Source organism: Rhinolophus ferrumequinum, chromosome 26 (assembly GCF_004115265.2).
Source record: "Rhinolophus ferrumequinum isolate MPI-CBG mRhiFer1 chromosome 26, mRhiFer1_v1.p, whole genome shotgun sequence".
Taxonomy (NCBI): domain Eukaryota; kingdom Metazoa; phylum Chordata; class Mammalia; order Chiroptera; family Rhinolophidae; genus Rhinolophus; species Rhinolophus ferrumequinum.
In genome coordinates, this window is record NC_046309.1 from 9,352,197 (window position 1) to 9,368,061 (window position 15,865).

Here is a 15,865-nt window from a genome sequence, read left to right on the forward strand (position 1 = left end):
TCCAAAAGAACTGAAAATAGGTTTGGTACCGTGTTTACTGCAGTATTATTTATAATAGCCAAGAGTGGAAGCAACCTAAATGTCCATTGACAGATGAATAGATAAAGAAAATGTGATCTATGTACCGTGTTTCCCCGAAAATAAGACCTAGGTGGATAATCAGCTCTAACGCGTCTTTTGGAGCAAAAATTAACATAAGACCCGGTATTGTATTGTATTGTATTGTATTATATTATGTTATATTATATTATATTATATTATATTATATTATATTATAGACCGGGTCTTATAGTAAAGAAGACCTGGTCTTACATTAATTTTTGCTCCAAAAGATGCTTTAGAGCTGATTGTCCGGTTAGGTCTTATTTTCAGGGAAACGTGGTATATAATGGAATATTATACAACCTTAGAAAGGAAGGAAATCTGTCATATTGTCATATGCTACAATATGGACAAAACCTGGGGACATTATGATAAATGAAATAGCCAGTCACAAAACGACAAATACTGTATGACTCCACTTACACGAGATAACTAAAACAGCCAAACTCTTTGAAAGTAGAACAATGGTTGCCAGGGGAGAGGGAAAATGGAATCATTGTTCAGTGGGTAGAAAGCTTCCGTTTTGCAAGGTTAGAAAGTTCTAGAGATCTGTTACACATCAGTGGGCAGATAGTGAACACTAGTGAACTGTACACGTAGACATGGTTAAGGTGGTAAATTTAAGTTCTGTGTTTTTTACCACAATAAAAACAACAAAAACTTCCAGTTTTATAGACAAGCACCAAGGGAAAACCAACTGACCAGCCAGGAAGAGCAGGAGCTAATATTTGCTGAGCTCATCTTCAGAGCAGCTCTGCTCGGGGTTCCTTTTCACCCACTGACCTTCTATCTTGTTTCTTGCAGAGAGACCCGGTTTGGTTTACAATTTTCTCTCCAAGTGGCACGTGCTCAGGGAAGGGCTTTCTTCTTTGGCGAAGGTGTTACTCTAAAGAGTTTTGTAAACAGTGCGTTTTCTGCCTCTGGATGTTGTTCTCGGAAAGTGCCTTTTATTGTAGAAGCCTCTTTTGCTTGGATATGTCGTACTTGCAGGCAACTTATAACACTCCCCTAACTTATAACACTCCCGACCTACAGTGGACAGCTGTAACCTTAGAACTCCACCATGGGGAGAACCTGAAGGACCGTGATGGAGGACAGTCCCCGCCATGGGCAGAACTTTAGCCGTTCACTTGGTTGTTCATTTGGCCTGAAAGGAGAGGGATGGCTTTCCATCAGTTCATGGGCTCTGGCTAATGGTTTGGCTGCCTGGTCAGGGACTGGGAAGAACCATGACTGGAAAATTGATGATAAAGAAGTCTGGGGAGCAGGTACATGGATAGATTTCTCTGAGCGGGAAGGAAAGGGTGATGTCAACAGAAGAGGATTTCACTAATCAGGTGGTTAGAATGATCCATTCTGTGGATGTCAGTCAGCCTCGTTCCCCAGCCACTCGAGCCGTTGCCCCACGTCAGGGATAAAGCTTATGCGTGGGCCCAGCAACATGGACTTGCTCTCTGTCCGAAGTGGGGGCACAGGGGTAATGGCGACTGTAACAAGAAGGTATCTTCAGACTGAAAGGTGATGCAGGCAACTCCATAGAATATAATAGAATTTATTATGGGGTAATTTACTTACAGGGGTGTAGGCTCAGAACAGACAGACGACCTAGCAGTTCTACGCAAATGATTCTCCCCTACAGACGCCTGTTACTGCACTTTTTTAATAGTATAACTCAGGTACGAATGATTGACAGGAGAAAGGGACAAAGAATGCAGTAACACCTGGGGCCATACCTCCTAGTGGTCTTGTGATAGATGATTGTGTGTAATCAATACTATCACCAGTTTGGTATTCATCTCTGTTGTCGTGCCGTTCCGGTCTAACAAAAATATTTATGGCTACATTTATGGAACTCGGATAATCATCAACTAGAAGGCTTTGATATGCTTGCTTAGGACAGTGGCATTGGTCAAAGGTTGTAGCATGAAAGAAATCCGGGACACAGAAATGGGGTTAGTTCTGTTCACATGCACATCTGTACAGCTCACCAAGGCCCATCTGGCTATAGCCACTGCTGAGAGCCCAGTCTACCAGCAGTGGAGACCAACGATATGGCACCATTCCCCAGAGCGATCAGCCTGGTGACAGGTTGGTCACATTGGCCACTTCCCTTCCAGGGAAGGGGCAGCGTTTGGTGCTGATCAGAACAGATACTTACTCTGGCCGTTGATTTGCCTTTCCTGCCCACAGTGCTTCTGCCACAGCTGCCGTCTGTGGAGTGGCTTACCCACCATCCGGGTCCCCACACAGCATCTCATCTCGCTGCAAATGAAGTGAGACGATGGGCCCATGCTCATGGAATTCCTTGCTCTTAGCACGAGCCCCATTATCCAGAAGGAGCTGGGTTGACAGAATTGTGGAAAGGCCTTGCAAAGACTTGGTTGTGGTGCCAGCTAGGTGGCAGTGCCTTTGGGTTGGGGGCAGTGTTCTCCAGGACGCTCTGAGCCAGCCTCTAACACATGGTGCTGTTTTCTCCAGCCAGGATTCACCAGTCCAGGCAGGAAGGGGTGTGTAAGGAGCTGCTCAGAAGAGCTTTGCTTTCTGTCCCTGCAACCGTAGGCTCTGCTGGGTTAGAGGTCTTAGTTCCCAGGGAAGGAATGTTTCTACCAGGGACACAACAGTGATTGCATTGAACGGAAAATCGATACAATCACCTGGCCGCTTTGGGCTCCTCAGGCCAAGGAATCAACAGGCAAAGAAGGGAGTTACTGTACTGCCTGGGGTGATCGATCCTGGCTGTCAAGGGAAACTGGGTTGCAACCACACCATGTGGGTAAGAAGGATATGCCTGGAATACAGGCAGTCCCCTGTGGGATGTCTTAGTATTCCCAGGTCCTGTGATTAAAGTCAGTGGAAAACTACAGCAGCCCAATTCAGGCAAGACTGCTAATGGCCCAGACCTTTTCAAGAATGAAGGTTGGGTCACCCCAGCAGGCAAGGAGCCACCACCTGCTGAGGTGCTTGCTGAGGGCACAGGGCATATGGAATTCGTAGTGGAAGATAATTAAAAAGATCCGCTATGCCCACATGACCAATGGCAGGAAAGAGGACTGTGACGGTTATGGTTGTGATATGAATATGTTTATATATCTCTATCTCTATATCCATTTCCGTACCAAATACTTGTGTTTTCTTTCCTTCTCCTTTCCCTTTAACATCTAACTTAAGACAAGTTGACTGTAATTAATGCTGTACCTCAGTATTTTAGTTACAGGATCACAGAGGGAGAATGAATCAGCTAGACGAAGAAACATCACCCACAGACAAAAAGGGGGCTTGTATCTCTTCAGGGGAAAGGGTTAGTATGTTTTTGGTGGTATGTGGCACAGTTGTATCACGTTAGGTAGAAGCTTTGCTTTGTTATTGTCTTTATCTGGAAGTTAAGTGTGGCTCAAAGAGGTGCCCACTTGGGGTGGGAGGTGGGACTGTGGTGACTTTATAATATGTCAACTTCGCTAGGCTGAACTACATTTCCCAGAATCCCTCCCTGTGTGTTACCGGTTAGGCTGGGCCCCAAGAGAGTGTTGGAAGGTAGAAGTGAAGCAGGAGCTGTTTCATAGCTTACCTGGTGTCACTTTACGTGCTGGCTCACCTCCGCATGGGGCAGCAGCTGGGCCTGCAACTCTGCCACCTTCCCCTGATCCTCCAGTTCCCGGGCCAGAGTGCAGCTGGCTCCGTGACCCAGGGCAATGGCTGCCTCTGCAAAACACCCTCCAGGTCGGGGGCAGGGAGAGCTGACACAGGTTTCAGTTCATTCCAGTTGGTTCCAGCTTGTGCTTGTGGGTTACAGCCTCTCCTTGTTCTCTATTGCATCTGTTTCCCACCTAACTGCCTGTGAACTTCAAGCTCCAACATTGGACTTCATCATGTGAAGACAGTGTACACACATAGTTTCTTAACCAGCTCCCATGATTGCTAAGCTCAAATGTCTGCAAAAAAATCTATTATCTGTCTATCTATCTATCTATCTATCTATCTATCTATCTATCTATCTATCTATCTATCTATCATCTATCTACCGACTTATAGAGTAGACTTACAGACATACAAGGGGAGTCTGAGACCAGCTTAATTTTTTCCCCTCCTTTAAAAGTGATTTTTTATTTTTACCTTCTACCAGTATGTCTGAACAATTCTTTTTTATTCCCCCTTTAAATCTTTGAAGCTCAGAATCTTAGTTAGGATGTGTCGATGTTGGTTATGCTAAAACAACTTTTCTTGGTATATACCCTGTCTTTTCAATCTTTAGATTGAGTGTTTCATTCGAGCCAGAGAAGTCTTTTTATATTATATCTCTGAATAATTTTAAGTTCCTTTTGTTGAGATCTGTGCACCAGAGACCTCAATTATCCTTAATTTGTAGAACATCTTTGACTATCCCCTTCTTTCTAGATGCTTCCATCATGTTGTCATTTTCCTCTACTACCGCTATTGTCTTAAGTCTCTCCTCTGTGATGTGAATCATGGTTATTTTATTAGTTTCTTTCCTAATCTATTTATTAGGTCTGGTATCATAGTATTTTGGTTTTCAATTTATTTCCTTAGCTCTGCAACCTCCCGTTTCATCTCATTCTGTTACTTTATCTCATTTTTTGAGTTTTTATTTTGTTAAATCCATATTACGTTTTCTAAAATGCAAAACACTTGCAGAGAATCTCTCTTATGTGGGTTCTAGCCTCCAGAACTCTGAGATGGTACATTTCTGTTGTCGAAGCCGCTCCGTTGGTGGGACTTTCTTATGGCAGCCCAAGCAACCTGGTACCCCTGGCCACCTTATGTAACATGTCAACCAGTCCTCTTACTCTCTCCCTCTTCTTTATTGTTCTTTTGTGCAACTTATCCTCTTCTAATATACACATCACGTAATTTCCCTATTTATTTTCTTTATTACCCATCTCTCCCCACTAGAATGAAGGCAGGGATTTTAGCTTTTGTTCACTGATTTGTCTGTAGTTCCTAGCACCTGGTAGAAGTTCAACAAATAGTTGTTGACTGAACAGATACAGCCAAATCTGACGCCTAGCCTATGCTTAGAAATGACTCAGTGTTAGGCCTGTGGAGAAATAATGAAATCAGTTTGACTTTGCCTTTGTGATTTTTTGGGAAAATGTCTTTGGATTCATTCATTCAGAGAATGTTAACTGAGAGCCTACTACCTGCCGGGTACTGCTCTCAGTGGTCAGAGTACAGCAGTAAACAAAACCAAGGGAGAAAAAGAGACAGCGAACAGAGAGCTTATGATACAATGTCAGGTGGTGAGAGGGACAGTGAAAATGAATTACGCAGGGTAAATGTTACAGGTAACTATTGCTGTGAAGCAAACCACCAGAGACTGTGGCCTGAAATAACAGTTCCATATTGTCTCCCTTGGTTCTTTGGTGGACTGGGCTTGTCGAGGTGTTTCTTGCTGCGGGTCTCACCTGTGGTACAATCAGTTGTTGGCCGGCCCTCGTGTCACCTGAAGGGTAGGCTGGGTGGGACATTTGGGGTAGCTCACTCACTTGGCTGCCGTTGATGTTGGCTGCCAGCGGGGAGCTCAGGTGGGCTGTCAACCCACCCACTTGTGGCCTCTTTCCATGGCCTGGGCTTCTCAGCATGGAAGGAGCTCTCCAAGAGCAAGTGTCCCAAGGAGCAGGAAGCAGAGGCTACCAGGGCAGTTAACGGCTGTGCCTGGGGCTGGATCAGCATCACTTCTACCACATCCTGTTGGGTAAAGTCATGCCAGGGCCTCCCAGAGTCTAGAGGCTGCAGAAGGAGCACGTGGGATGGGAGAATTGCTACAGCACCTTTGGAAACACAGTCCACACAGTATGGGGATATTGGGTGGTGGGCAAGCAGGAGAGAAAGTGCTCTTTGTAGGGCAGGTCTTTCTGATAACGTGACTTTAGAGCACAGGCCTGCGGGGAGTGAGGAAATGACCATGGGGATATGTGGGGAAGAGTGTTCTAGGTCAAGGGTGGCAAGTCCAAAGGCCTTGAGGCAGGAGCACTGCGGATGGTGCGGAGCAGAGTAGGTGAGCTGTGGGGTGACCGTGGGACCAGCCCTGACATGACTCAAGCAATGTCTCATGCTGAGGACCAAATGGTTCACTGATGCACAAAAGCTTTGGAATGGGCTGGGGGCCTTTGCAGCAGCCCTTGCTGACGGCTGCCCACGCTTGCCCCGTGTTACTTGCCTTTCCTTCACCAGCCTGAGCCCTTGGTGCTGTCGTCTGCAGGTGTCCCTTTGCTCCTTGATCGCCACCAACCCATAAGACCCATTTGTTCTTAAGTCTCCCTCATCAATCCAGAAGCCTGGTGCTAAGCAACGCACTCATGTTGCTGTGTTTGCTGCCATAGACTCTGCATCCTGTGCCCCGGAGCAGGTCCTGGGTACTGTGTCACAGCCTCCCTATTTTCCCACCCTTTGTCAGCCCTAGGTGCCCGTGTCACAGCACTGTTACTGCTCAGATCAGCCCACCTCAGAAGTAGGGCCCAGGGGCCCTGTGCTGGCACTGCAGCCTGCCCTGTCCCCTGCCCAGCTCCAGCCAGGCCCCTTCTGTGGGTCTGGAATCTCAGTCCGTGACCCATCTCACTGGCCAGCTGAGGCCTATTTCGTGCCATCGGATTATCTGAAACCATGACCGACCTCAGCCAGGCTCTGACTTTCTGGTTTCCTCTCCTGATATGTCAGGCATATCTGATACGTCACCTGAAGACCGAGAGCTGGGAGAGTGGATGCATGGTGGGTAAAGGTGCCCATTTGGGAGCCCATTCGTGTGGCTTTAGATCTGGCTGTGCCATACACTCGTGATGTGTCCTTGGACAAGTAATTAACCTCCTGTGCTTGTTTTTTCTTCAATGAGAGCTTTTATTGCATCCTTGAAATATTACAAGTAGGTCTTAAGAATGAGCCATCATCTTATTTCCGTAGCTGGATAACTCTTAGATCTTAATCAGCCTGCTGACCTGTTCCTTTTTCAGAGGCTTAGATCCCATCCAAAAATGTTCTGGTATCCTCAGTTTTAACTGTGGTTGCTTGCGGGATCAAAGTAGCCACCTGAATTTGATACAAGTTTAGTGCCTTTTCTTTCAAGAATTAACACATTTTTCTGGTCTTGAAATATTGCACAAGCAAAGGCTGGCCTCATTCAAACACTAATGATGTATTTCTTGCCCAAGAAATTTCAAGAGGCCCATCTTCCTGAATGACAACTGTGATGAGGAAGTGAGCACGCAGACCTCGTCTTTTAACGGAAGCGAGGGTAGCACCCTCGATCGTGTTAAACATAGCAACAGGTAGTGCAAACCGTAGCCAGTTCCTTCCTAGTTCCACGCCATTTGTCAGCCTGCGGCCTCTTTAAGGAGACTGGGTTTTGCATGGATGTGATTGAAGTCCCTCCACGGGGTGCCTCTGGGCCCCGCCACAACACCTGCACATCCCTTCAGAGCGATGTCTGCATTTTCTGGAATGCCAGCAGCCTGGTTGCTGAGATAGTCCTCATTCTTCCAGTAGAGGAGGCCGAGAGGCACTGACCTCACAGCTGCCCTGTGAGGCCACTGAGAGGGTGCATACAACAGGCTTAGAAGGGAGCCTGGCGCACGGAACGAGTCGTGTTGGCTCTAATTATTTTACTGTGTGAGAGTCTGTGACTCCGTGGACGACGCTCCCGGCCTTTCTGTGTGGCTCTCCAGAAGCAAGCCGGGCAGCTGGACCCCACCTTGAGGCCCCACGTTCACTGGGCTTCTCGGGTTATTTTCCCTTCCGGTTGGCCCCACCATCCTGATAACCCGTCATGCCCCTGACCTGGGCCTACTCAGAGAGCCCAGGTGTGAGGTCCACATGGTGATAAAATGTAGCAAGAGCCCATTTGAACTTCCAGGGGCTGGACCAGTAGGCCCGAAATGGGCATCGCTACCTTTGGAGACAAAGTCTTAGCAATTGGTGAGCTTCAGAGTGGGCGCACAGTAGGAGCTTTGGTTGACTAGCTAGGGAGTGGCAGAATTCCTTTATAAAAGGCACTGGGTGGGAAGGGTACCATGTGATTGGAGGAGGCTAAGAGACCTGGCTTGAGATTTTCTTCAGATTGCTGTCTGCCAGCATGCCGTCATTGGGGGTGCTTCTGGATCAGTGGAGGGAGGCAAAGTCTCGGTGCTTTCGTGCTGATGAGTAGACATTGTAGCTCCGTCCCCTTTTGGGGAACGCTGGTCTAGTGAGTCAGCCTGAGCACACAAGGGTAAAGAATCAGGAACGTTTGAAGGTTGGAAACAGTCTCTGGTTTCCATGTTACTTTTTAAAAATAAATTTTTACTGTGGTAAAAAAAAAAAAAGCATCACAAAGTTTGCCATCTTATCCATTTCTAAGTGTTCAGTAGTGTTAAGTACATTCACATTGTTGCCCAGCCAAACTCCAGAACTTTTGCATCTTGCAAAACTGAAACTCTCTAGCTGTGAAAGAACTGCTTTTCCCTTCCCCCCACCCCTGGCAACCACAGTTCTAGTTTCTGTTTCTGTGAATTTGACGACCCTAGATACCTCATGTAAGTGGAATCGTACAGGATTGGTTTCTGCGTTACTTTTGAAAGCCTGGACTTTTGGAAACCTTTCTGATAGCCGCCGGTGCATCCACCGTCCTCCTGGGGCTGGGTCACCTGTCACCCCCTTGGGATCTCCTACCTGTGCTCAGCACACAGGTGCTGCCGTCCTCCCTCTCAGTCCTTAGCCAGTGAATCCCCGCTTACATTGTTCCTGGCGGGTTCCCCCAGCCATAGCTACTACTTCCCCTTAAGACTTTATCCTTGCTGTGACTCTCCCCCAAAACCCCTGCCCCATTGACCCCGTCCCCTGGCTTACTCCTGCTCAACCTTTAAGGATCAGCATTTTGGACAAACATCAGGGAGATTGTTGCACAGGTGGTCCGGGAACCAGCTTTTTAAGCAACACCACTGCGTTGTAACGGCCTGTTTCCGTGTGGGTCTCCCCCACTATGGTCAGCTCTGTAAAGGCTATTTGTCTCGTTCCTCCTAACAGCTCCACCTTGCAGACGTCGGGAGCTCTGGGAATATTTGGTGAGTGAGTGAATAAAGGAATCCGAAAACAGCTCAGTAGAAAAGTAAGACCAAGAGAAAAGTTTCCGGGTGAAGATGGTGGATTAAATGCATGCATCTTTTCCCTAAGGAAACCCTACTAAAACAACAACAAAGGGATTTCAAAGATAATGTATAAACCCACGAGGAGGGTGACGCGGCAGACCTGAGAGGCTGAGTCCCAAGTGGCCAGTGGGAAAAGCCAAGAACCATTGAATCCTCAGGCAGCACGAGGGACTTCTGGAAGTGGGGTGAAGACGAGGGAGAGATCACGGGGGCCATTTTAGAGGCTCCCTATGATATTGTGTGAGCTTACAAGCACGAAATGTAGCCCTGAGCCAACCAGCTTCTTGCTGACTGCCTAGTATGTTGTCCACACAGCTGCCCAAATCCTGGTGAGCCCTGGGTTTTCCAAGATGCACCCACTGTTCCTCAGAGGGGCTCTGAACGCTATCTGACCCAGACACTATTTTGGAAGAGCTCATCCTGAGAACCGTCACTTCGAAGGGACAATACTGCCCTTCCCTTATTCAGCTAGGTGTGTGCTTACTATCCAGCTTTTCAAAACCCTACAAAATTTGATTAGGTATACATGTATAGGTGGTAAAACTATTTTAATAGTAAGAATATAATTAATGCAAAAATTGGCCAACTTGTTGCTTCTTTCGGGAAGAGAGGCGGATGTGATAGAGAAGGGACACACATCGGGCTGTATAGTGCATTGAATTGTGCTTCCCACACCCCCCCCCCCAAAAAAAAAAGATATGTTCAAGTCCTAACCTGCAGTACCTATGAATGTGACTTTACTTGGAAATGGGGGTCTTTGCAGATCTAATCAAGTTAAGATGGGTCATACCAACTGGATTAGGATGGTCCCTAAATCCAATGACCGGTGTCTTTCTGAGAGAAAGAAGGAGATTTGAATACAGACACAGAGGGAGAACACTATGTGACGATAGAGGCAGAGACTGGAATGATACAACTGCCAGGCCAGAACACCAAGGATACTCCAGAAGCTAGGAAAAGGCAGACTTTCCTCAAGAGCCTTCACAAACCTTGTTTTCAGACTTCTAGCCCCAGAACTGAGAGAATTTCTGTTGTTTTACGCCACCCAGTTTGTGATCATTTGTTACAGCAGTCACGGGAAACTAATACAAGCCCCAAAGTTTTATTAACATTACATTTCTTAGCCTGGGTTCTGAGTACACTGGCTTTGGCTTCATTATTGTTTTTAAACTATACTCATATTGGCCAAAAAGGAACATCTAGCGAGTGTCTGGGCTCTGAACATGCATTTGGGTGGGGCACATGGGCTGTGGGTTTCCTACGTGTGCCAAGATTGCAGCAGGTCTGTGGGGTATTTGCAAGAGGGGACGCTCTGGAGTTGAGCTTGAACATCCTAGATACTGAGATACAGCTCATTTCAGAGGGACTGTGGAAGCTTCCTGTGTTACTATACAAGCAAGCGTTTCATGTGGACCAGACACCATCCCAGCAGGTGCAATGTCAACAAGAAGATGAGAGGCCCTCTTTCCTGGGTGCAGCAGGCGGTGCCTCCTCACGGAAGGTCCTGGACTGGGTAGCTTCAGTGGAGAGGCTGTCTGTGGGGGCAGGGCGTGCAGGGGTCCCTCAGAAAGCTCTGGGGTGGAGGGTGGCTGACCAGCAGCACCTGTGCACAAGGCAGCCAAAGGGCTTCTTTCTATCTGATGCAGGATGTATTGGAAAGAGCTAAGCAAGAGCCCTGCTGCCTCAAACGGACAGGGTCTGAGCAGCTCCACCCTCTCCAAGATGTTTATTCCTACCCTGGGCCACACCTGGCTCTCTGTTGATGACCCTGTGAAGCTCCCAGGAGCAAGGCCTCATCAAGGGCCCCCAAGGAGCTCCCTCGAGAAACTGATGTAGACAGAGCAGCCAGAGGTGGGACAGAAGAGCCCCCACCCACCCCTTGTGTCATGGGACTTCCTCTCGACAGGCCTCCTTCAAAACCCTGTTGGCTTCATAAAAACTGATGTGCAGAGCAACTTCCCTCTTCCCTTTTCTCGGCCACAGGGATCAGTACCTTGTGATTTCTCAGTGATTTTTTTGTTTCTATTTGGTTCCCTGCCTTGTAGTTAGAGGAAATAACAGCCATCCCAGGAATTCTCAATAAATGTGTATTATTTTAGCTGAAAAAAATCTTTTTAAAGGATGGGACAGTGAATATTATGCAATAGAACTATCCTAAACAACTAGACACTGGTGTTGAATGTAGAATAAAAGTGCACTCTGAAAAGTAAGATGGGAGAAAATCACTTTATGCCTCTCTTAAAACTGTTACGTTCTGTTTAACAGATATTCTGGGGAAAGGATATAATTCCCTTAAAAGTTGGGCTGACTTGCAGCTGAAGCCAAGTTGTAAAGCTGTTTGGGATGTAGAAAGGTCAGTAAAGAGACCAATCATATGGTCATTTCTAACGATCTAATGGGAGGGGTATTTGGAATGGTTGACATGCTGGCTGCCGAGGAAACCAATGATGGGAAAAATAACATCACGGGGCTTTTTATATGGCCCACTGGTATCATGATGCAATGTGATTATTTTTCTGGCTTTCCATTTCTGCCACAGGAAAAGGAAGAAGTGAGGGAATCAGAGGAGTACTCAGATGCCTAATTACCAGTGCTGCTCTCAGATAAATTATGAGCGGGCAGTTAAAGAATTCTCTTGCAAAGAAACAAAGCAGCCTTTAAACACTTTGGATGTCAACATGCCCTAATTTCAAAAACACTAGAGCTATATATAACCCCAAAGATAATCTTTTTCTCCAAGGAATGATTAAGCAGAGTAAGAAAAGAAAAAAAAAAGGAAAAAAAAAGTCACCCCATTCCCCATTTCTGAACCTGTGGCAGACATCATTAATCAATCAAGGCAGATTTTTTTCCCCATGGAACCTAGGTTCCATGGAACCTAAATGCTGCCCCAGAATTCTTCTCAATATTATATGCCTGACAGCTACTAGAAATAGATCTGAATTGGTATGTGAACTGAGCAAACTAAAAAGGCACCTAGTCTGGCAGTTAAAAGTGTAGTCTTTGGAGCTAAATCTCAGCTCAGCCATTTAAGCTTTCAGATAAGTTTCTGTACCTTCAAAATGCAGATAATAATAGTATCTATCTCATTGGATTTTTGTAAGGATTAAATTAATTACCACACCTAAAGAGCTTTGAACAGGACAAATAGTAACTACTCAATAAATATTTTTTTATTTTTCCAGAATAAAGAGTTAAAGAGGATCATTTACTATTTAACCCTGGAGGAAGAACTAGATTAAGATTTCGTGGTAATCTATAAGTTGACGATTTATTCAACAAAGATATATTTGGCAACTAGAGGTGCCAGACTATGTATAAATTGTCAGGAAGTAGGGGGCTAGTAAAACAAGGCACCAATTTTATCTAGGTGACATATATATAAATCTTGTTTAAAGTTGGAATCCTTTGAAATGTAACAATATGCTAACAAATTATTGTTTTATATTCAGTTGTTTTACATCAAAATTCTATTTAGTAAACAAATAATAATAGACAAGATAAGTGGTCAATTAAATATGGAAAACTCCTCAACAGGGAAACAAATTAATACAGTGATAAGAATGGGGGTGGGTCAAAAGAAATAAAAAGAAGATCAATCTAGGCAGTTCATGTCCAAATATAAAAATTCCAGGAAGAAAGAAGAGGCAAGTAAGAGGAGAAAATCACCAAAGAAATAATATAAAAATATTTCAAGACCTGAAGGGTGTCTCTAGATGTGAAAGTCCACTGAAGTGCGTGACAGATGAATGCAAAAGACACTCATCAAGACATATTATCATGACATTTCTGAATCCCATGGATAAAGAAAAACAAACAAAAAAACCCAAAGAACAAAAAACCAGAAAGGGTAGGGGAGTGTTGGAAACTAGTCATATGTAAAGAAACAAGAGTCAAAATGGCATTGGATTTTTAACCTATAATTTTATACCCAGCCAGTCTATCTATCAAGTGTGAAGGTAGAACAAAGATATTTTCAGACTTCATGATTTGAAAAATATACTTCTTTTAACAGAATTATGCGGTAAGGCATAATTTTTTTAAAGGTAAAATCATGACTCACACAGATGTAAAATGAACATGTATTAAATATCTTTGTTAACTCGTGAATGACGGAACCAGTAAAATATTACAAAAGAAGTCAAAGAAGCGCACATTTTTATGGAATAAAGGAATTTTGAAATGAATTTATAGACATGAAACTATCTTTTTGTATGGGGTGGGGAGAGGAACATGGATTATTATTTGCATATCAATAGATAATAATTATTTTGCATTGCAAAGTTATCTACAATTTACAGAGTTGTAAAATATAATAGCTGAAAGGCAATGAAAAACACAGAGCCCCCATAGAATCAAAATCAGATAACTGGAAAGAATGTGCTCTAAACATTGCATAGTTTGTCACTAAAGCACACATTTTCCAAGTACACTACCCAGTGACTTTTACTGGGACACTATTAGAGAATATGCTTCATGAAGAGGAGGGAGTAAAGTTTTTGTAAAGAGAGAGAGACACATGGGGTATCCCAAACATGGAATAGTTTATCAAACCTGGAGCTATGAAGAGAAGTCACAGGACCACATCAGGGCATTAGGGGAGAGCCCCGCCAGCTCACAGTGCAGGAGGAAGGGGGCCTCCTGAGAGGCCCTGGGAAGAAAACATGGAACCGATGAGCTTGAGCATATGGAAAATATCACGGAGAGGCCTTTGGCAGAGATGTTAAGGCTTTTAGACACTAACGGTGAGTAATAGAAATAAAGTGAATAAAAAAAAAAAGAGGCCATCATTAACTTGAGGAACACTAGAGGGCTGCACAAGAGTAAAGCTAAGTAATGCTTACTTGGCTCAACAGTGAGTAATCCTTGCGTGGTCATTACAATGTAAAGATTGATTATTTGTTTATCCAAAAAGTGTAATAAAACTATGTTGGGATGATGGGTGTACATGTGGAAGAGTTATACTCACCCACTGAAGTCAGCGAATAAGGTCTAAAAATAGTAAGGTAAGAAATAGCACTACAAGCAGAGTATACATACATATGGAGATAAATACCAGAGAAAATAGCTCAAAGAGTTGCCAGTGGCTGCCTAGGAGAAGTAGATATTGTTGGTGAGAAAGCTTAGGGCAGGCAACTTCTGTTTTTCATTAAAAACTTATGTACATACATACACATATATGTATAAGTATACCTTTATTTACTTAAAATAAATTGGAAAAATGATTATACCTAAGAAAATACATATATTATTAAGTGCTGGTAAGGGGTGGGTAATCTCAAGCACTGCTAGTGAAGTATAAATTAGCACAGTCTTTTTGGAAAGGTCACTTGGCAGAATCTAATGAAATTTTACGTGTACACATCCTGCAACCCAGCAGTAAAACTTCTTCGTCTTTATCCTCAGAGAAACACTTGCATGTGTGCTCAGGGAAGCAGGCGTAAAGATGTTCCTGGAGCATTATTTATAAGGTAAAAAAAAATAAATAATGCTGTAAATGTCCAATAAAAGGAGAATGGGAGTACAGCAATGAAACCGAAATGTCTGGTTTTTATACTGTGTGGCTGACACATGCTCCATGTCCTATGTACTGACTAGGTAATAGCTCCTTGATAGACTGTTTAGTGAAAAACACAGGTTCCAGGACAACAATATTAAGGTTAAAATCATAATCACACCCACACAAAATAAAACCGTGTATTTTTTATATGTTCACATAAGTATGTCTACACATAGAATGTCCTGGAAGCATACATACATAGCCAACTGATGACAGTAATCAAGGAACTTGACTATATCTGTACTGTCTTTTTGGGGAGAGAGAGGAAATGCAAATCTATTTCTTAAAAAGATTTTTTGAATTGTGGTAAAATACACACAACCTAAATTTATTACTGTAACCATGTTTAAGTGTAAAGTACAATAGTGGTAAGCACATTCACACTGTTGTACAACCAATCTCCAGAACCCTTTTCATCTTGCAGATCTGAAACTCTACTACCCATTAAACAACTCCCCATTTCTTCCTCCCTTAGCCCCTGGCAACCACCATTCTACTTTCTGTCTCTAGGACTTGACCACGTTAGGAACCTCTTATCAGTGGGATTGTATAGTATCTGTCTTTCTGTGATTGGCTTATTTCACTTAGCATGATATCCTCAAGGTTCATCCATGTTGTGGCATGTGTCAGAATTTCCTTCCTTTTTAAAGCAGAACTGTCCTCTTTTTTATGAAAATGTATACCTGTATTTTCAGTGAAATTAAAAATAAATACCATTTTCAAAAGAAAAAGCAAAGAAATGCTTAGAAATATCGACTGGAAGGAAATACACAAAAATGTTATTTATTTCTGGGTCAGGCAATTATGGTCACTTAAATTTTCTTTCATATATTCTTTTTTGTTTGGGCCATGTGTTATTTTAACACTAGAAAAAATATGAAAACTAGAAAGCAAGAAAATATGCTATTCTGGTTTTGACACATCACCATGGGAAAGCTGCCATTTGGGAAGAAGCACCGTATCTTGACACCTTGGGATGGGGCTCAGTGGACTCTGGAGAAGGGAAGGGCCCTTGTGCCCAAGGCTTGGCCCCTGAACTTGGGGTCATAGCCCTAAAAAAGCATGTGAAATG